This window comes from Amphibalanus amphitrite, unplaced genomic scaffold (genome assembly GCF_019059575.1).
Source record: "Amphibalanus amphitrite isolate SeventyFive unplaced genomic scaffold, NRLGWU_Aamphi_draft 000271F_arrow, whole genome shotgun sequence".
In the NCBI taxonomy this organism is placed as follows: Eukaryota; Metazoa; Arthropoda; class Thecostraca; order Balanomorpha; family Balanidae; genus Amphibalanus; species Amphibalanus amphitrite.
This window is the reverse complement of record NW_024881766.1, coordinates 315,399-337,364: the sequence shown is the minus strand read 5'-3', so window position 1 is coordinate 337,364 and position 21,966 is coordinate 315,399. Positions and strand designations below refer to the sequence as shown.

At 48.2% G+C, this 21,966-nt stretch overlaps 1 protein-coding gene across 1 annotated transcript in view; it reads left to right on the top strand.

Annotated features, from left to right (window-relative positions):
* Window positions 1-21,966, top strand: part of LOC122387032 — a 128,372-nt gene that overhangs the window by 20,934 nt on the left and 85,472 nt on the right. The window contains exon 2 of the mRNA XM_043376838.1: window positions 14,230-14,387. The gene's annotated coding sequence lies outside the window, so the exon portion shown is untranslated. The remainder of the gene's footprint in view (window positions 1-14,229; window positions 14,388-21,966) is intronic.

The following is a 21,966-nucleotide window of genomic DNA, read 5'->3' as shown; positions in this document are numbered from 1 at the left end:
TGCAGCAAAACATTGTACCTAACATATCAAATGTTTTTGGGAATAGTGATTTAATACAATTTGTGTAAGTCGAGGAAGTCATATTTATCAAGCTCACGATACATTTATAGCTCAGTGACTCAGGTGCACATTCACATTACTGATGTCGATGTTGTTACCATTTGCGACAAAATTTTTGCTATTAGCTGAACGGATTGCACATACAGGTCATAAGAGCAGTTTTGTGCCCTTATCTTTAGACCCGATGAATGCGTGAGTGTTATTATTCCGTTTTTATCATGCATGAGCATTTGCGTCGGCAACATTACCCCAGGTGACTGATCCTGTCTGTATGTGTGTCTGCGTGTTTTCCAGACTGTCCTGATCTCACGGCCGGCAGCCTGGAGCCCCTCACCAGGTGCCCTGAGCTGCGATGCCTATCAGTCACCGCCGCCGACCTCCCGCGACTGAGGGGACAGCTGCCGGAGGGTCTCAGCTTCCTCAATGTCAGAGGTGAGGTATAACGCAGGTCACACATGTTGGTAATGCCGGTATATAAAATGGACAGCGGGGACGACAAATGGACGAACTGATCAGCCTCAACTAGCAAGTTTCATCGTTAATCGTGTATATTACTCGTATTGTGGTGAGAGGGGGAAGGGGTTCAATGCATGCCTTCGATAGTGTTCATGCTTGTGGCATATGCGTGGAATATTAGTGTAACGTCACGGGGTGATTTTTAAGTTGAGGTACTAGCGATAGTTGCATTGTCACAAGCAGCAAATTTCCGAACATACGCATTGAGCATTAATCGACAACTGACACTGACTGACTACATAGAGAGCGTACTGACGACGAGTCTGAGCAGACTGACGAGACTGACTGGCCGCGGCCCTGGCGCGGCGGTTATACAGAGTATAGGTGGCGCCACGATCGAAGGCGGCCAGCACGGGAATGCAGGCATTGCTGCAATTAGTGAGCAGTTATTCCAATGAGGAATGATTATAGATATTGTGCAACCAATGAGAGTAGCATAAGTAGCTTCAGAGACTACTGTATTACGCATATACTTATCTTATCGCATATACGTATTATGTTCATATTCACATTCTACATATGACTGCTGCTGCCAAAATATCGTTGTGCAGCCGCTCGGCTATGTCAGTGCTGGCTGTGTCAGTGTGTGACACTCTGGTGTCAGTGGTGCAGCGGGGAGCTGGCGGCAGCTCTGTCCGACTGCAGTCAGCTGACACAGCTCTGTCCGACAGGGCCGGAGGTGACGGAGCCGAGGTGGCCGGGATGGTACTGGGATGGTCTGTCAGTGTCGCTCCAGGGGGTGACTGCCGACACCATCAGTCACCTGGCTGACCAGGGACGGACGGTCAGAGTGCTGGAGATATACGGTGAGCAGCGGCAGCACGGACAGGCTGCTGATATACGAGCTCAGGGAATGGCGGACACCGAGTAACGGTGTGCCGTTGTCGCAACTCATTGAAACAGGTGTGATGCATACAGTGGCGGATCCAGGGGGGAGGGGGCAAAATGGGCATTTGCCCCCCCCCCCAAACGGCATAATTTTAACATTACGCCTATGGACGATGCATGGAAAGAATCGATAAATTGTTATGGTTTGCCCCCCCCCCCCCCAAACTCTGAGCTGGATCCGCCTCTGGATGCATAACCAATGTGATTTGTGAAATAATGAAGCTAATTGAGCTCCAACCTGGTGTGAATCATTGAGGGAAGGGAATCGGTGACATATTCGTTTAGACTTAGTTGAACGTACACATAATGATTGTAATGCAATGTTCATTGCAGATCAATGCATTGGTTGAACCATGTACAGAGGTGTATGGTGTACAGAGGTCTATGGTTGAACTGATTGCATATCATATATTACCATTGTTATATCATCGTCTGTGTCCATAAAACCATGCGAATTCATAGCTGTTTCGTTTTTTTCCGTATATTTACATATATTCTTGCCGACTGATCCTGTCTGTATGTGTGTCTGTGTGTTTTCCAGACTGTCCTGATCTCACGGCCGGCAGTCTGGAGCCCCTCACCAGGTGCTCTGAGCTGCGGGCTCTCACCCTGTCCGGCGGCGTCCCTGACACCGTGAGCCTGGAGCCCCTCACCAGGTGCCCTCTGCTGGGGCGTCTCACCCTGTCCGGCGGCGTCCCTGACACCGTGAGCCTGGAGCCCCTCACCAGGTGCCCTAAGCTGGGGCGTCTCACCCTGTCCGGCGGCGTCCCTGACGCCGTGCTGGACAGTCTCAGCGGCTGCCCCGGGCTGTGGAACCTTACACTGGGGGACCGCCAGCGGCCGGCAGAGACGGCCTTCACAGCAGCAGCGGTCACCAGGTCAGTCAGCAGACACTGGCGAGGGGTGTCCTGTCAGACACTGACACTGACACACTGACACTGACACTGACACACTGACACACTGACACTGACACACTGACACTGACACACTGACACTGACACACTGACACTGACACACTGACACTGACACGTTGACACTGACACTGACACTGACACACTGACACTGACACACTGACACTGACACACTGACACTGACACACTGACACTGACACACTGACACTGACACACTGGCACTGACACATTGACACTAGCACATTGACACTGACGCATTGTCACTGACACCAACATACCGACACTGAAATACTGACACTGACACTGACTCGTACGTCCGGCCGGCTGGTGCCGCTGTGTTTGTGTGTGACGACTCTGCTGCTCTGCTCTGTTACAGACTGGTGAAGTCGTGTCGGGAGCTGGAGTGGCTGCGCCTTCACTGCACGGCAGACACCACCCGGGCCGTGCTGACCGCCCTGAAGGAGGCGGACCTGGGCCGGGACAGTGATGGCCGGCCCCGTACCATCGGTCTCATTGTCCCCGGTAGGTGAGAGGGCGCCGCGCGCCGCGCCTCTGACCAGTCAGTCCCTCACAACAGACGCTGCACGGCGCCACCGGCCTCTCAGACACACACACTCGACCACCGCCGCAGGCCACGTCACGGACGGTGACGTGACGCGTCACGGCCACTACGGCCGACGGTGACGTCACGTCAGCCGTCTGTCCTGTGTGTGACGTCACTGGCCGGCGGTGTGTGGACATGGCTGTACCGCTGTCTGTGTGTCTGTCTGTGTGTGAAGTGTCCACCTCAGACGTGTCTCTGCTCTGTCCACAGAGGAGCTGTACGATCAGCTGAAGAGCCAGGAAGGCGATGGGGTCGGATTGCAGGAGTGGAAGGATTGATGCGCTGCACTACCGACCGTGCAGTGATGAGCTGACTGCAGAGAGGCCGAGCCAGTCGGCCGGGGCCGCCAGCTGACTGCTGCCGTGTGTGCTGCACCAGCCGGCACTGAGAGCGGCGCCGGTCAGCCGGCACACGGCCCCGGTGTCCGCTCTAGTGTAGTGATCTAGTTGTAGTAGTAGTAGTGTAGATGTAGTAGTAGCACACGGGTGTGATGTAGTGGGTAATTACTGGGCGGGTATTGCGGGTAATTGACTGGACGGATATGATCTAGTGGGTAATTACCGGGCATGTACTGTGGGGAATTGGACGGGAGATGTGACCTAGTGGGTAATTACCGGGCGGGTATTGTGGGTAATTGGACAGTGAAAAGTGATGTGATTGAGTGTAGTAACTGATCGCGACATTGCGATATTTGTATATAGAACCCGCATCTTAGCTTAGCTGTATAAATGGGGGCCCTCCCGGACCGTCCGACTCGGTTCACCGCGCCTGGTCCACCCGGCGCGGCCTCGGTCACGTGACCGTCCCCCGGTGGAGTCGGACGGCTCAGTCACGTGACCGCCGTGCCGGGTCGGACGGCTCGGTCACGTGACCGCCGTGCCGGCTCGGCTCGGCGGGCGGTCGGACGGGGACGCTGTCTCACCGGGCACCGAGGTGCACACTAGTGATGTCAATTACAGAAAATCAGAATACCGATACCTAACCAAATACCAATGAAAATCCCGGGAAAATACCGAAACCAAACCAACTTGGGAAAATGAGGGAAATACCAACTTTTTACCGATTTATTAGCCTCTTATACATTAGCGAGGGTTTATGATACCAACAAAATACCAAACACATTACGATTGAAATACCAAATTCAAAGTTGGTAGCGGTTTGGTATCGGTATACCTACCAAAACGTTGGTATCCGATTGACATCTCTAGTGCACAGCGCGCCATGTTGAGCGCTCTGGATGCGTGTTGTGACACTCACACGGCCAGGTATATCAATACACTACTGGATAGGCCGTCCGAGCTGTATAGGCGGTGTCAGCTGAGACGGCGGCTCACAGCCGCGCCCGCCCGGCCGCTCCGGCAAGCGGGTGTCTGTTCTACTCTCTGTCTACTATACATACACGAGAGGAGTTGTTTGAGCTGTATCATATATGTCGCCTTCAATAAACCAATGAGCAGTGTGCCGAGTGTTTGTCCGGCTGCACCGTCCGCCCCGCCCCGCTGTGAACCGTCATTTTCCGCCCCGCTCCGCGCGGTCACAGACGGTCCGCCCCGGCGGAGCGGAGCGGCAGTCTCCGTACACCGTCTCCGTACCCGTCATATACGGACCGTACAGCAGCCGTACACACTGCAGTGACACTGCAGTGACACACACACGGGCAGACACGGAGATAACTCGACACGGAGATACGGAGACACCTCGACACGGAGACACGGAGACACGGAGACAATATATATATATATATATATATATATATATATATATATATATATATATATATATATATATATATATATATATATATATATATATATATATATATATATATATATATATATATATATATATATATATTATATATATATATATATATATATATATATATATATATATATATATATATATATATATATATATATATATATATATATATATATATATATATATATATATATATATATATATATATATATATATATATATATATATATATATATATATATATATATATATATATATATATATATATATATATATATATATATATATATATATATATATAAATATATATATATATATATATATATATATATAGTTTCTTACTGTGCTGATGCTTGGCCCGGCCGTTTTTCGACAATATTACTAATTATACAAGTTTACGGTCCGCCTGTGTACGGCCATCCAGTTGATGGAGCCTGGTGAAGCCACTACTGGTGAGGTCTGGTGAAACGTATCACTATACAAGACTCACCGATTATTTTGCGGCGTAAAACGCCGAAGCGCGCAATGGACATCAGAGTTCACATCAGTGGCGCGGGAACCGAGGGAGGAGGGGGGGGGGGCTAGCGGGGGCTGAGCCCAACTTTTCGGCTGGGGGGGCTCGTAATGCATTTGAGCCCCCCCCCCCCCAGCTGGAGGAATCGAAATCGGAAATCTACCAACATAATTTCATAGATTCATACATAGGCGCGGGTACCGGGGGAGGGGGCAGTGAGGGAAGCTTGCTCCCACAGCTCTGGGGCCGTGGAGGTGGTGCCCCACAACTTTTCATAAGGTCAGGAACCGTTGGGGCAGCTTGTCCTCCCCAAATTAGGGGTTGTTGGTCTTAAAAGGAAGAAAGCATTTAAGTGAAAAATCCACCTCTTTCACTGGCTCGGCAACTCATTTGGCAGATTAAAAGCTTTATTCCAGGTTGCCAAAACGGTAGTTTCTTCACTCAGTTGAGACGGAATTCCTGACTTTTTTGCAAATATTTTCGTTTTTTTTTTTGAAAAGGCCAAGGTCTGAAAAATAAGTGGCCTAAAACCGGTGAGAAAACTAGATTTGGGGGTACCCTAGGTTGATCTCTATTATGGTTCAGCCCCCCCCCCCCCCCAGTCTGGAAGAAGTTCCCGCGCCACACTGGTTCACATTAGGGTCCTCACCGCGCCCGGTCGACCGCCGGCGGCTGGCCGGTGGCGTACGCCGGCAATACTTGACCATTGCGGTGGAAGGCGAAACTTTGAAGTCCGGGGGAAGCCCAGGTCGACCGGGCGCTATACGGGCCGGGTCTCAGTTCTGCTAATCTCTTTCTGACCAAGCCTGCATTCGTCATCCGGAAAATCAGGGAGAATTTTCCAGAACTAGCGAGAATCATCGGGGATCACGAACGGTATCGCGATAACGAGACATGCTGAAGATAGGCGCTCAACAATAATTTTCCGACGGAGAATATCCGAGTGACAATATTTTTCCGGATACCGAATGCACCTCAGGATTTCATGGTGCCATAAAATGTCATGAAACGGTCGTGCTTCAACCAACTCAACATTGTCCAGCTGTAACTTTATGCAGACCAGATTGTTTTCAAAATGCCTAGACCGTTTGCAAACGGCCTGGTGTCTGGAAAGTTGTCATACGGCCTAGACGGTTTGCAAACGGCCTGAAATTTCAGGCGGTTTGCATACATGGCCTGGAATTTCAGCCCGTATTCAAACGGCCTGACTTTTCATACGGCCTGTAACATATATATATATATATATATATATATATATATATATATATATATATATATATATATATATATATATATATATATATATATATATATATATATATATATATATACATATATATATATATATATATACATATATATATACTGTATACTGCTGTGTCCAGCTGCTGGTGCTCCGACTGTCAGCTGAACTGACACACTGACACTGCGGCCCCTGACAGTGTCAGACCGGCCACCGGTCAGTGTCAGCTGCCGGCACGGAGAGCGGTCCGGTGACACTCCCAGCTGCAGCCCCTCCCCGTGGCTGGTGCCGCTGCAGTCTTATTGTGCCGGTGGTCAGCTCCGGCAGAATCCACCACAAACAGCTGCCGTCACTCCTCTGGCGTCGCTCCGACACTCTATTCCGGCAGCCGGGCACCAAACAGCTGCAGTGGCTAGCAGTGCATTCACTCCACATGGACACACCGCTCGGAACGTCTCGCCAGACGGACCCGTCTCGGCCGGAGGGGTCGGTGAGAGGGACGCGGCCGATCGGACAGACGGCCGCGGCGAGACGCGCCACGGCCGGCCCGGCCCGGCCGAGGGACTCAGCCCGCCGGAAACGGAACACACCGTGCACGGCTGGACGATAGCCAGACGCTCCACTGGTCAGGCCGGGCCGGCGGCGGCGTGCCATCGGCCTCCCCGTGCTGACCACTCACTCACATACAGCAGGCTTAGCGAGCGGTAGATGGACTCACCGGGCTACGTCTGATCGCAGTTGACATGACCACTGCATTGCCTGTGGCATAACGATACACATCGCAGTTGTGAAATGAGACTGCAATTTGAAGGACGTCTATGATTATGCAATGCTCGTTTTTTTGTAATATGGATGGGTCCCAAAAACAATGAAATGCAGTCTCTAAAGATAGGTCTTTCCTTAACCCGCGCCCTGATGGGGGGGGGGCCATTTTGGCCCCCCCCTGTGGTTTTTCTTAAATAGCGAAAAAACGGCGGCGCGCAGCGCCGCCAAATTTTGGGTACCTTACCGGGCATCAATTTGACACCTTCACACAAAATTTCAAGTCACAGGTCACCTCAGGTCAGGAGTTATTGAGGTCAAACTGAGGTCATGTTCGAGTAAAAATGAGCAAAAAACATGAAATCTTTAAACGCTCACAAATTCTACAGTTAACAAGCAATTTTAAAGTTCTTTATGTGGTTGTATAGAGAAAAGACGGTGCTACAAAACTGCTATCTCGGATTTTCAAAATTTTGGGATTTTGACCCGCAAAAATCAAAAAAATTGATTTTTTTAGAAAAACTCAAAAAATTTCCAAAAAATTTTCGAATTTCGAAAAAACCGGAATATATGTGATAGTCCCTGCGCTCTTCGATATACATACCAAATTTTAGATCGATACCTCTTTTTTTGGCCAAGTTATAGCAAAAAAACTGTTAAAAATTGATGACGTCAAATTTTTGAACTCATTTTTTAGCAATTCTAGACCTCGTAGCGCAAAACGGAGACCACCATTGAACTCCCCGTGACGAGCTGCATCGAATCGATACCCATTTTATGCAAAAATATCAACTTTGAAATTTGACCTAATTTGACCTGACCTTGACCTGACCTTGACCTGACCTTGACCAAAACGTGACCTAAGCTGGCCCTAAAAGTCTGTCTGACCCACATAATCGCATTTGTCATGTAAAATGGACCATAAAACATGTATCACACGACACTTTCATATTGTGACCCCCCAGTGACCTGACCTCTGTGACCTGACCTGGTATCAGTGACCTCAAATAGCAAAATATGTGTTTGAAGAACATTTCCCCATCGATGATTTTCAATGAAATGCATTTTACTCGATTTTACAACGCATTTCTTGAAATGCCTGTAAACGGTGAAAATTCGACCTTTGACCTGACCTGTGACGTCATCGGTTTGACCGAGGTCAATGAAATTGGGTCACAAGGTAGTTCCCCGTTGGGGCTATCCAACACCGTTTACCGCTTGTCGTTATGTTGCGTGGTTCTCGAGATCTGAGGGGGGGGGCCAAAATGGCCCCCCCCCCATCAGACCGCGTTGCTCGGCAGACCCCATCTGGGCGCGGGTTAAAAGAGTCATATGAATAAATGGCATATCTGTGCATATTAGGGTGAAGAATTAGGGGTTTTGGGGGTGCTCGAGCACACCCCTGAAATCAAAAGGTTACCATGTAATAATGCTCCAATGGGTGCTTGCATTTCATCTGAGACACAAACAGCATTGCGTAAGTCGCGAGGATAGTGATGCTGTCGAAAAGCGTGCTTATATGTGCTTTACTGCGCAATGATTTGACTCTGCCACTCGCCAGGTGCTGGAAAAGCACCCCCTGGGTATTATAACAATTATCCACCTAGATGGTGCAAATATTTTTATTGGTGCTATCTCAATACTGAACAGCCGTATGCATTTCATGAACGCCAATTTATTAGTTAGGTATTCTTCTTAGCGTCCTCAGCAATGAGAATATAAATAAAAAGTAATACCTAAATTCATGGACTTTTCTCCCCGACTACCTGGTATCAGCGAAAATGAATGATGCGAAAATTACTATTTATTGTTGAAGTAAAAAGTACTTCTTACAAACAAAGAAGTGTGATTTTCTAACAAAATCACGGATTGGAGTCTCAAAACTATACGGACAGATAGGACCAGAAGCCGCCACTGGTCCTGCGGCTACGCTCGGCCGGCGCCGCGTCCACTGACCAGGAGGTGGAGCGTCCCGGCCAAGGCGGCCAGAAGACGGCGCGGCCCAGGCAGCTGGCCAATCAGCAGAAGACTTCGCGGCACGCGCACCACGCACAGACCAATCAGCAGACGCCTCTGCGGCTCGCGCGTTACGCACAGACCAATCAGCAGAAGACTCCGCGGCAAGCGCACCACGCACAGACCAATCAGCAGACGCCACTGCGGCTCGCGCGTTACGTACGGACCAATCAGTAGACGCCTCTGTGGCTCGCGCGTTACGCACAGACCAATCAGCAGCGCCTCCCGCGACTGGCTCCGGCCGGCCGCTGGAAAATGGCCGTAGAAAAGAGGCACACCCGCCGACAGCTTAGGGCTGGTCAGTGGCGTTCGGTGGTGTGGTGGCCGCACGGCACGGGGTGGGGCCGGGATGACATGTCGTGGACGATATGGTCTCCGAAACACCCGGGAAATCTGACGTTCCAGCCGTCCCCAGCCGGTACGTCCCCAGCCGTCCCCAGCCGGTACGTCCCCAGCCGGTACGTCCCCAGCCAGTACGTCCCCAGCCGTCCCCAGCCGGTACGTCCCCAGCCGGTACGTTCCCCATTGATACATAGGTAGTTTGAACATTTACTTTTTTGTTCGTTTGGAAATACATTGTTTGGATATGCAAGATGACATGACTCGGTGTAAAATGTCACGGTCCCTGCAATACACAGTATGCCAGAGCGTTTTTCCTAACGCGAGCGGCCAGGAGGCGGTTGTATGACCCCCTGGCGATTGACTTATATGGCATCTAGAAACACGATATTTAAAGGGTAGGTAGTAGGAACTAGGTGGACCAATAAAAATGTCCCTCCAGTACAACATTGGTAAACCTTGGTGTTAGCGAGCAAATACGTTGGTATTTTTAGGTATTTTCGCAAAGACGGCCGGCGCTCGGAGCGCGGCGGTCGGTCCGCCGCGCCGCGCCGGGCACATATGTGTCATCTGGCCCCTGTCCTGGTTCTCAGGCCCACGTGTTGTGCTACGACGAGGGCTGAGACGGGACGGGGGCCCGACAGTCTTCGACGGGATCCACCGGTGCGCGACGGCCCGGTGCACGACGTGGCCGACGTGGCCTTACGTACGACGTGGCCCACGTGGCCCTACGAGAACGATTCAGTGAACCGCATTTGTGACCCCCGTATTTTGTGCATTTTAACCCGCTCCCGGCTGGGGGTCCTGGATTTCCACGCCCTGCTGAGGGGGGGGGGGGGGGGTGTTTGAACACCCCCCCCTTTTAACTCGGCTCCTGGGCCACGTAGCGATACGCAGAAGGCGGTGTTCGAAAGAGCGCCAAAAATAATGACGAAATCACTCGGTCACTTTTTGGTCAGGTCAAAGGTCAGGTCACCAGAGGTCACTGAAGGCAAAATTTCGCCGATTTCCAGGTCGAATGTCGACAATTTCCAAGAAGCCAACGCATAAATCGGGAACCAATAGAGCTACAGAGCCGCGGAAAAGCGCATTCGATAGCCCTATTAACGCCCTTTCTGGATAGTTCTCTCAGACTTGACCTATCTTCAACGGTTTTGCCTGCAGGGGGCAAATACTGCCAAAATAGCCGATTTTTTCGAAAACAGTTTTTCTGCAATAACTTTTGACCCAAGCCTTGCATGAGCTTACTTTTACCGGCATCGTGTTCCTCTCGTCAGGACGCATCGAATGAACTGTAACTTGACCTTGAAAGGTAAACTTGAAAATTTGACCTCAGGTCAAGTCATGACCTGACCGGAAAGGGTCATGTTGCATATCAGTCGATCCGTATCGTCGAGCTGAACACATCTAAGACGTTTTCATCGCTTAAGCACGCCTCTATCAAAAGTTTTTCGTGAAAAACTGTTAGATACCATCCGTGACCTGAAATGACCTCAAGGGCATAAACAGGGGTCACGGATACTATTGTCATCTTCAGTGTGTCTTAGTTACTTGTTATTCAGTGTTTGGGAGTGTTTATAATGGCTTTCGTCCAAAAAAGCGCCTTTCAATTTTCTCCCATTCACTTATAATGGGGAGGTCGCAAAATTGACCTGACCTTAGGTCATCGATATCAAAATTATGAGAAATACATTTTGTACATACTATAGTTCTTAGCAATCGCTGAAAGTTTCAAAGCGATTGGTCACTCGGTGTAGCTATGGCAGACATTAAAACTTTTTATGAGGTGGGGTCACATCAAGTGACCTGGTGACCTGACCTTGAATGACCTTGGTCTGAAATTTTTACAACATGTGTAGAATTGATGCATGATTAAGTGTGCCAAAAACCACAGGGGGAGGGGGTGTTAACCCCCCCCCCCCCCCAGCAGGGCGCGGGTTAACCGTTTCCATTTCATTCAAGAATAGACTTTTACTTATTTATGTATAAAAGCTTTTCTTTCCCCCCACCTCCCGCTTAACCCTGCACCGCCTGGGCTAATTCCGTACCCACGACAGCCGGGGGAAGGGGTCGGATCCGACCCCCCCCCCCCTGTTATCTCGAGAACCAATGGTCGCATCGAGCCCCGCGAGGCGGCGTTCGAAAGGTATCTACGAGACCTTCCCAAAGCATTCTTAACCCTCGCCGGCCGAGGGGGGGGGGGGCGGATGCCGCCCCCCCCCCATAGGGTTTTTTCGCGATAGCTCCGAACACGCTGGCGATAGAGAGCTGAAACTTGGCATACCTGACCTTTGATCCAAGCCGCATCTTTTGACACCAACCGCATTTTTGGGTCAGGTCAGGTCACTGACCTATGACGTCATAAGTGAACCTCTGCACGGTCTTCAGATGTCGCAACTTCGCAACGCCCTCACTGCCAGAGGAGATGTCACAGGGAAATGAAACTTGCAGGATCTAGTATCCATTATGAGTCCCACAACTTGTATATCTCGGATTTTTCCTAAAGGTCATATGAGGTCAGGTCATTTTCGTGACCTCACCATTATAAGTCAATGGGGAAAAATGAAAACTGCTATTCTGGCGCCGGGAACGATCTCCAACTATCTCAAGCACACAGAATCGTGATTTTATGCACTCCTTGCAAGGTTAGATGCGTCACTTTTGCAATGTTGACCTTGCGTGACGTCATTTATGACGTCATCAAGGTCAAATTAGTTTTTCGTCAATAACTCTTGATCAAATTGAGCTAGCGAGTCGGGGAAGGCACCAATGGACTCAGGAAGGCCTGCCGAATCGAATGATATGCGACATGACCTCTTTCGACCAACTTCGTGACCTGGGGGTGCTGACCTGACCTTGACCTGAGGTCAACACCCCAAGTTGACCTTTTTTTTTGCTCCGCCAGCCTAAAGCCAGTCTGGAGCCGGGGGTCATTACATCTGGCAATTTTGGCCAGCAACAAAGTTTTGACCCGGACAAAAAGTATATCATTCGACGCGCCTGAGCGAGGTGAACACGATGCTGCCAAAATCGGCGCTCTGCGGCCGTTTTTTGCGAAGTTATTCACCAAAAACTGAACCGTACCTTGGGGCACTTGACCTGACCTCAGAGGTCACCGGTTGACCTAGGACCTTAAAATCGGGTACCAATCTCTGCGTCTCGTAACGGCGCACACGCTCGTTTTTTCCGCGACGCGCTAGCTCCACCAGGGGCGAAACGGCGAGGGGGGGGGGTCGTACCCGCCCCCCCCCCTCGGCCGGCGCGTATGTAGAAAACCAATAGGTCCGGCGAGGGTTAACCCTCGTCATCGTTGTCACCGCTGGTCACCGTTGGGTCACCGTTGGATATCATGTGCGCTGCTAATCATATACCGATGACGATGCCGTTTTCTGGTGCTAATCCAGCTAGAACCTCTTTGTCACACTACCCGACCATATTTTTGCTGCTGAGGTCATTTCAGGTCAAGTTAGGTCAAGGTCAATGATATGTGTTTGTATGTCTGTGTGTGTCTGTGTGTATACTGATATGTGCACCGATTGTTTATGTGTCCATATTACATGAAATCATGATCTGAGAAGCTTTTACCAAAAATGCAGTCAAAAAACTTCACGAAAAGTGAATTCAGCCTGCCTAAAACGCAATTATTTTAGATGGCCTAGGCTGACCTTGACCCTGACCTTGACATCTGTACATCGTCGAACAACATGTTCCATCATCCATGATAGGTGGGAGGTAAGACTGGCAAAAAAAGGCCGAAAGCAAGGTGTCAAAAGCTCACAAGGCCCATAGCCAACGCAAGATGTTGAGAATTGGTCATTTGGGTCATGACATGACCTGAAAAACAAGGCCATATCTCCGAGCCAAAAACCACAGAAACTTCAAGAAAGGATAGAGGAGCAGCTATACGAAAAATCAGACTTCTAGCTCTAACAATGTTGAGTGCAGAGCAGAAAGACTACCTGGGGGGGGGGGGGGGGTTGAGGGTGGTTACCACCCCCCATGTGCGGGCGAGGGTTGATCAATCTCCCCCTCCCCAACCCCTGACCGGGCGAGGGATGAGATGTAGGTCCGAACCCTCCATTTTGTCGAGATATCCACTGAGATCATAGACCCGCCTCTTCCATCCCTGCACAGTGCACATGTCTGCTCGTCACTATGTTTTGTTTTGACGAGTTGCATGAGTTGTCCAGGGTACTGGGAAAGGGAAGGGGAGGGGTGGAGGGTGCTGCTGCACATCGACCGGCGGTCCGTGTTGTCCCTGTAACCCTGGTGACTCCCCACAGACGTCATCAGTCTGGAACGCCGCGCCGCCGACTCACTGAACACGCTAGAGTCTCCTCGCTACGGGACAAGGCCCATTGGAACCCGGACATCAAGTCCTTGACGAATGTAGAGAGCTCCCATTGTATTTTGTTGTTGTTGCTGATTAGCCTTTACGAGGCAACTGTGCACTTACATCAACAGTGCTCCATGAACGCCCCCGGGCTCCCCATTAGTTACAGTACGACGCCGGTGACCGGTAGGGGCGCTGCAGTCGCCCAGTGGCCCGAAGTCGGCGGTAATCGGTACCATGACTCAGCGGCGCCCCGCCCCGGGGTAATTACATACTGCGCAGTTGCAGCGGTCCAGACCGGGACAAAGGCCGACGGAGGAGCGGGAGCTGCACTGCGTCCACCGGCCGGGTCAGTCGACAAAGCGGGTGGTCCAACAGTGTGTGGACGGTACTGAGCTCTGTCCACCGGAGCCGACCACGGCGGAGGCGGTGAATATCAGGTGAGCAGGACCGACCTGTGTGTGTGTGGGGGGGGGGGGATCTGTGTGTCCCTGTGTCTGTTGTCTGAGTGTGTTTTGTGCGTCTGTGTCTATAGTCAGACAATATGTGTTTTTGTAACGGTTTGTATGTGATTCTGTGATTCTTTGTGTGTCTTCTCTGTGTGCTAGGTACCCGTCTGAGTGTTTGGATGTCTGTGCTTATATCAATTTCAACATGCATTAACCCGCGCCCCGCAAGGGGGGCCGAAACGGCCCCCCTGTCCTTTTCCGTCGATATCTCCTAAACGCCTGGAGATATCGCCATTAAACTTTCAGGACCCCTCCGGGCATCAATGTTATACATTGTGACCATTTTTTTCCAGAGGCTATGATAGGTTGACCACAAATGACGTCAGAATGACGTCATGTTCTGCCATTTTCGACCGAAAAAAGACCTTCGTGAGAAGAGCTGTCAGGCCTACAGCTTTGAAGATGCAGAAAAATGATCAAAATATAAAAGGTGTAGAATGGACAGAACTACAAAACTGCTATCTCGGATTTTTAAATTTTTGAGTTTTGACCCCCAAAAATTGAAAATGCAATTTTTTGGATATTTTAGCAAAAAAATCCAAAAGACTTTTTGATTTTCGATAAAACGGAATATATGTGATAGTACCTACCGTCTTCTATCTACATAGGGTAGGGTGGGGTAATTTGAACATATTTTTACGTCTTCTCCGTCGTACCAAATTCCAGCTCCACCCTGGATGAAGAAAAACTGTTTCAGTAGCGCAAATGTCACTTCCTTTCACCATGCAAACCTCATTTTTGGACGAGCCGAGCATACCTTGGGTAGCATAGCCTCACTTCTCCACCAAATCACGGTGTGTTCAGATTGCCCCACCGTGGGGTAATTTGAACATACTGCCTTTACGTGCCATAAAAACGATAATCTCGCCAACACCGATGTTGTTTGATGCATAAATAAATTGGCAGAACAATTCTAAACATACTTTCATTTGAAAAATCAACAAAACAACAAGCATAACACTTGCAGAGTATCAATATCTGCATGCTGCACACCGGTCAGTTGACAGAAGTCGCCTCTCTCCAGTTAACAGAACGTCTGTCATTTCCGTTCAATAAAAACTCCCAACCTTGCTTCATCTGTTATAGTGGTGCCAATCGGAACCTGGACATTAGGAGTTCTGATTTTGTCCAATGTCCAATTTGAATTGGTTGGACAAAGGTTGGACTGGACAACATTGGACGATGGCTTACTACACTTCAGCATCTTTATGAAGTAATCGTGCAAGCATTGGTCGGCGAATGGAAAGCTTAGTTAAGCTCTCAATATAATGAACACTTTTCAGCTGGTAAAACTACAATATAAACAATTTAAATGACAGCTTTGGATGCTGATCAATACGTAATTTTCGGACATATTTGGACACATGGCTGACTTAATTTTTTTGGACGGAAATTCAACGTAAATGCCGGACATAAGACGGAAATTAGACACAAATTTTCTGAGACTGGCATCACATAGCTGCTGCTGCTTTGTGTCGAAGATATTGGCAAAAAACTAGGAACGTTGTTTTTTTTTTCGGAGTTATATCTGTCTTTATTGAAATCCTTACACTATGTTCAAATTACCCCACGCTAAAAGTTATTTTGCCATATTTTAACCCTCGCCCGCACATGGGGGGGGGGGGTGGTTGCCACCCCCCCAGGCAGTCTTTCTGCTCTGCACTCAACATTTTTAGAGCTAGAAGGCTGATTTTTCGTATAGCTGCTCATCTATCCTTTCTTGATGTCCACTGAAAATTTCAAGTTTCTGTGATTTTTGGTTTCGGAGATATGACCTTGTTTTTCAGGTCATGTCATGACCCAAATGGCCAATTCTCAACATCTTGCGTTTGCCATGGGCCTTGTGAGCTTTTGACACCCTGATTTCGGCCTTTTTTGCCAGTCTTACCTCCCACCTATCATGGAACATGTTGTTTGACGATGTACAGGGGTCAAGGTCAGGGTCAAGGTCAACCTAGGTCATCTAAGATAATTGCGTTTTAGGCAAGCTGAATTTACTTTTTGTGAAATTTTTTGACTGCATTTTTGGTAAAAGCTTCTCAGATTTTGATTTCATGAGATATGGACCCAAAAACAATCGGTGCACACATCAGTATACACACAGACACACACAGACATACAAACACATATAATTGACCTTGACCTAACTTGACCTGAAATGACCTCAGCAGCAAAATTCTGGTCGGATAGTGTGACAAAGAGGTTCTAGCTGGCTTGGCACCAGAAAACAGCATCGTCATCGGTATTTGATAATCAGCGCACTTGATATCCAACGGTGACTAAAAACAGCAACATTTTTTAGTTTGACCTGACCTGGAAGGTCAATGACTGACCTGAGAAGGTAAAACTGGGTATCATTGGAATCGTCTCTTCCCAAAGAATCTTTTTGGTCTTTACTGCTAAGCTCTATCTCCAACAGGAACGAAATGGCGCGGGGGGGGGTGGCAACCACCCCCCCCCCATGTGCGTTCTAGGATGGGAAAATGGCATGTGCGGGCGAGGGTTAACACAGGTTTCAAAAGCCAATTTTTTGGGTTGAAAACACTTTATAGTTCATTGTACAACAAAAGCCGTTGCGTATAAAGTGCTAGCAATGTAATATTTTGCGCTGCAGTAAAGTTGCAATGACGTGTTGTTGGGCGTTTTTACTTGCGAAATTGATTTTTTACATTGTGAGTCAACATCTTAATTCCCTGAAAGTTTAAACCCCGTTCATATTATAGCCCTTTTAGTTACGATAATTTCCCTAATTGGTCTTATTGTCGCGTCACTTATGGATTTTCCATAATTTTGTGTTATTCATGCTATGTTCAAATTGCCCCACATGTTCAAATTACCCCACCCTACCCTACCAAATTTCAGATCGATATCTCCTTTTTTGGCGAAGTTATAGCGAAAAAACTATTCAAAAATGATGACGTCAAATTCTCAAACTCAATTTTTTGGCAATTCTGGACCACGTAGGGCAAAACAAAGACCATCATTGAACTCCCCGTGACGAGCTGCATTGAATGGATACCCATTTTATGCAAAAATATCATTTTTGAAATTTGACCTAATTTGACCTGACCTTGACACGACCTTGACCTGGCCTTCACCGGAGCATAGTCTAAACTGACCCCAAAGGCTGCCTGACCCACATAATCGCATTTGTCATGTAAAATGGACCATAAAACATGTATCGCACGACACTTTCATATTGTGACCCCCAGTGACCTGACCTCTGTGACCTGACCTGGTATCAGTGACCTCAGATAGCGAAGTATGTGTTTGACGAACAACGTAACATCGATGGTTCTCACTAACTTACCAATTTACTCGATTTCACAACACATTTCTTGAAATGCCTGTGAACGGTGAAAATCTAACCTTTGACCTGACCTGTGACGTCATCGGTTTGACCTAGGTCAATGAAATTTGGTCACAAGGTAGTTCCCCGATGGAGCTATCGAACGCCATTTGATTTTGAAAATCGGCCGGTAAATTTCCGAGATCTTAGGGGGGCCGAAACGGAACCCCCCACAACAGGTGGTAGGGTCCGCCGATAGCCCTACGGGGCGCGGGTTAACCCTCGCCCGCACATGCCATTTTCCCATCCTAGAACGCACATGGGGGGGGGGGGTGGAACGACCCCCCCTCGCGTTTGGCCCCTGATCGAGCTAGAGCTTCGCGGAAAAAAACGAACGTGCTGCCCGTCACGAGACGAAGCCGATGATACCCAATTTTTAGGTTTTAGGTCATCGGGTGACCTACCAGGTCAGGTCAATGACCCGAAAACCGGGAAAATCGGGACCTGTTAGAAAGTCGTAAAGTGTGGCTGCTATGTGGTTTTCCGGGGTGCTGATCACGAATGTCGTGTTAGTTTTGATCAGAGATGATGTCCTTAAGCACTTAGACCAGGTCGGGTCAGGTCAGGTCAACCGGTTGAGGTTGTGACGGGTATTCGTAATAGGTGTCAACCGCCTCGGACAGCTTCGTAACATGTTACGAAGGCACCAAAACTTTTTTTTTCAACTAATTTACTTCGTAAATGTTCAAATGGTTGCTAAATTCGAATTCAGCTCCAAAAACTAGCCTAAACACATGTAAAACTCGAAAAAGTGAACCGAGGTCACCCGAGATCAACAAAGGTCAATGACCTGACCTGACCTTCAGGTGACCTTGACACCCACCCTAATGCATGGGAGCAACGTCAAATCACATGTTTGAACGTGTGAAACCACGAAAAGCTTGCAAACGCGCGGCTAATGCGAGCCGACATGCGCCGAACCGCGATTTCGGCCAAACATGGTCACAGAAAAGAGGTCACAGGTCAAAGGTCATTAGGGTCAGGGTCATGAAATTTTCAGGGTAGGTGTAAAATTGATCAATGCGAGGGAACTAAAAGTTTCGTCGCGATCGGCCGCTTTTTACGTGAGATATTCGCGAAAAATATTAGGGGGGGTTGCATCAACCCCCCCTGTGCCGGCGAGGGTTAAGCTAGATCCAATTTCTTTGCATGAGAGGACTCAGAATTGACTGTGCTATCAAACTGCTATCTCGGATTTTCGACATTTTGAAAATTTCGAAAATTGTATATAATAAATTTCAAAATTTATATTTTTACATTTTTTCAATTTTTTTTTTTACTTTTCGAAAAAACCGGAATATATGTGATAGAACGCATTATTGTGAGCAACTCTAGCAAGTTTTAGCTAAATACCTTCAAAAATGGCCAAGTTATACGCATTATTGCAAAAAATTAACAATTATTAATTTTTCAAATCAATTTTTCAGCACGAATTTGACATCGTACGCCAATATAAATGGCACCCTCGTGTTCCTGAGCTCAAACTGCATCCAATATCCACCTTTTTGTTGAAAAATTTTAATTTAAAAATTTGACCTTTTTTGACCTGAAAGTGACCTGACCTAAGCTAAATTTAGCTCAAAATGACCTCGAATGACACAGACGACATCAAATTCGAAATGTTTGGCCTAAATGGACCATAAAACATGCGTCACGTGACCGACGGATGATATAATATTTTCGTGACCTGTGATGACCTGACCTTGACCTGAAAATCAAATTACAGGTTTGGTACCCTCAGAGTATCTAGAGCATCTGTTCACGAGTGTGTGAACCAAAAATGAGCCTGATCTGACTTGTAAGTCGGCGGCCAGAGCCCAAAACGTGAAGAAGCCAAAATGCTAATAATTTTTACTTTGACCTGACCTGTGACGTCATCGGTGACCTTGAGGTCAATGAAATTAGGTTTCGCTCGACAGTTTTTCCGGGGCTATCAGACGCTGTTTGAATTTTGACGATCGGCCCAGTAGTTTCGGAGTAAGGAGGGGGGCTATTCATAGCCCCCCCCCCAGTAGGGCGTGTTATACGCAGACCCCAGTGGGGCGCGGGTTAACATAAGCCCTATGGGCGTTGCATGGAAAGAATGGGACAAAAAGTCGGCAATGCACCCCCCCCCCACCTTAATTGAAGGTGTTCCGCGCTACTGGGGAGGGGGCAAATGTCCCGCAGTGGCTGCCAGTTGCCCCTGGGGCATTCCACGTCAAATCGAACAAAAATCGGCTGTTTTGCACCTTACCATCAGCAATTTCATTATAAATTTGTGAGCGAGTTCCTGTGTCGCCCCGAACATTACATTGATATTTTTTGCACATTCTGACCACAGGTCTTCTAAATATAGGGCATCGAATTTTTTACAAAATGTTGCATCGCCCGTGTTTACACTGTTCTTAGTCTAATATCGTAGAGAACATCCAGCGGCGTATCCACAATCTTGAGATTACCTTTACCTTAGGGTACCCAGTGGAAACTTTTTAGCCCGCGCCCTGGGGGGGGGGGTATTCCCCCCCGTTCCAGTCGTTTCGCATTATCTCTCAAACTAATGCGCCGATCGCCGCGAAAATTTCAGTACCTCTTGTAAATCGATTTTACACCTAGTGATCTTTTTCCACAGCCTATGATAGGTTGGCCCGCGCATGACTGGGGGGGGGGGGGGGCTCTACAGAGCCCCCCTCATGTTTTTCAGCAATATCTTCTAAACCGTTTGACGGAACAACACGAAACTTGCGGTACCCTCAGAAGCATCAATTTGACACCTTGTGTTAAACTTTCAACTTTCTAGCTACCATAGTTTAGCCGAAAATCACGTCAGTTGCAGTGTGACGTCGTGTCGGCCGATTTTCATGCTAAATACTGAAATACAGCAAACGCTCTCAAGAGCTCAGTTTTAAAGCTAGATCCATTTTCTTTGAAGGAGTGGACTACAAATACACGTAGCTATTGAACTGCTATCTCGAATTTTCGGAATTTTAATTTTTTTTGAAAAATATTTATTTACAATTACAAAAATATATTTTTCGATTTTTTTTTTCAAAAGTTTTTGACTTTACTCAAACACCGGAATATATGTGATAGAACCCACAATGATGAACTACATTTGCAAGTTTAGCCCAATATCTTCAAAAATAGCCAAGTTCATGGTGTGTCAAAAGTGGAAATAGCCGCCCGGCTTTAGTTCGCCAGCCTTGTCAATAGATGGCAGTACCACAATATGGGCAGCGGATCGTGCAATTGACGTCAAATTTTCGTTATCTGCTAAGAATTGAATGGCGGATCTTTTCATGCAAGAATCAAGTAAATCGGTCCACAACTTTTCTAGCAACAGAGATATGAAGTCAAACACCCTGCCAGAGCGGCGGCGCGGCGGCCAGCGGCAGCCGTTACGCGCCGCCTGGGAGACTGGCGGCGCTGAACGGTTCAGAATTGGCACTGCACTAAAACCTGTTAACCCGCGCCGTGCTGGTGGCCTGAACTTTCCGCCGAGTGCTGGGGGGGGGGGGGGCGTTTTCACGCCCCCCCGTCTAACTCGGCTCCTGGGCCACGTAACGACACGCGGTAAGCGGCAATCGAAAGAGCGTCAAAAATAAGGACGAAAACACTTCGGTCATTTTTTGGGTCAGGTCAAAGGTCAGGTCACCAGAGGTCACCAAAGGTAAAATGTTGACTATTTCAACATTTTGGAAACTGCCAACGGCTATCTCGGGAACCGATAGAGCTACAGCGCCGCGGAAAAGCGCATTCGATAGCCCTTTTACAGACCTTTCTGAGTAATGTTCTCAGATTTGACCTCAGGTCAACGGTTTAGCCTCCAGAGGGCAAAAACTCCAAAAATAGCCGTTTTTACGAAAAACGTTTTTTCGTCAATAACTTTTGACTCATAAGCGCCATGACATTACTTTTGCCAGCATCGTGTTCCTCTTGTCGAGACGCGTCGAATGAACTATTCGTTGACCTTGAAAGGTCATTTTGAAAATTTGACCTCAGGTCAAGGTCATGACCTGACCGAAAAGGGTCATGTTGCATATCAGTCGATCCGTATCGTCGAGCTGAACACATCTGACGTGTTTTCACCGCTCTAGCACGTCTCTATCAAAAGTTATAGCCAAAAAACTGCTGGCGACCGTTCATGACCTGAGATGACCTCAGGGGCACACAGAGGGGTCA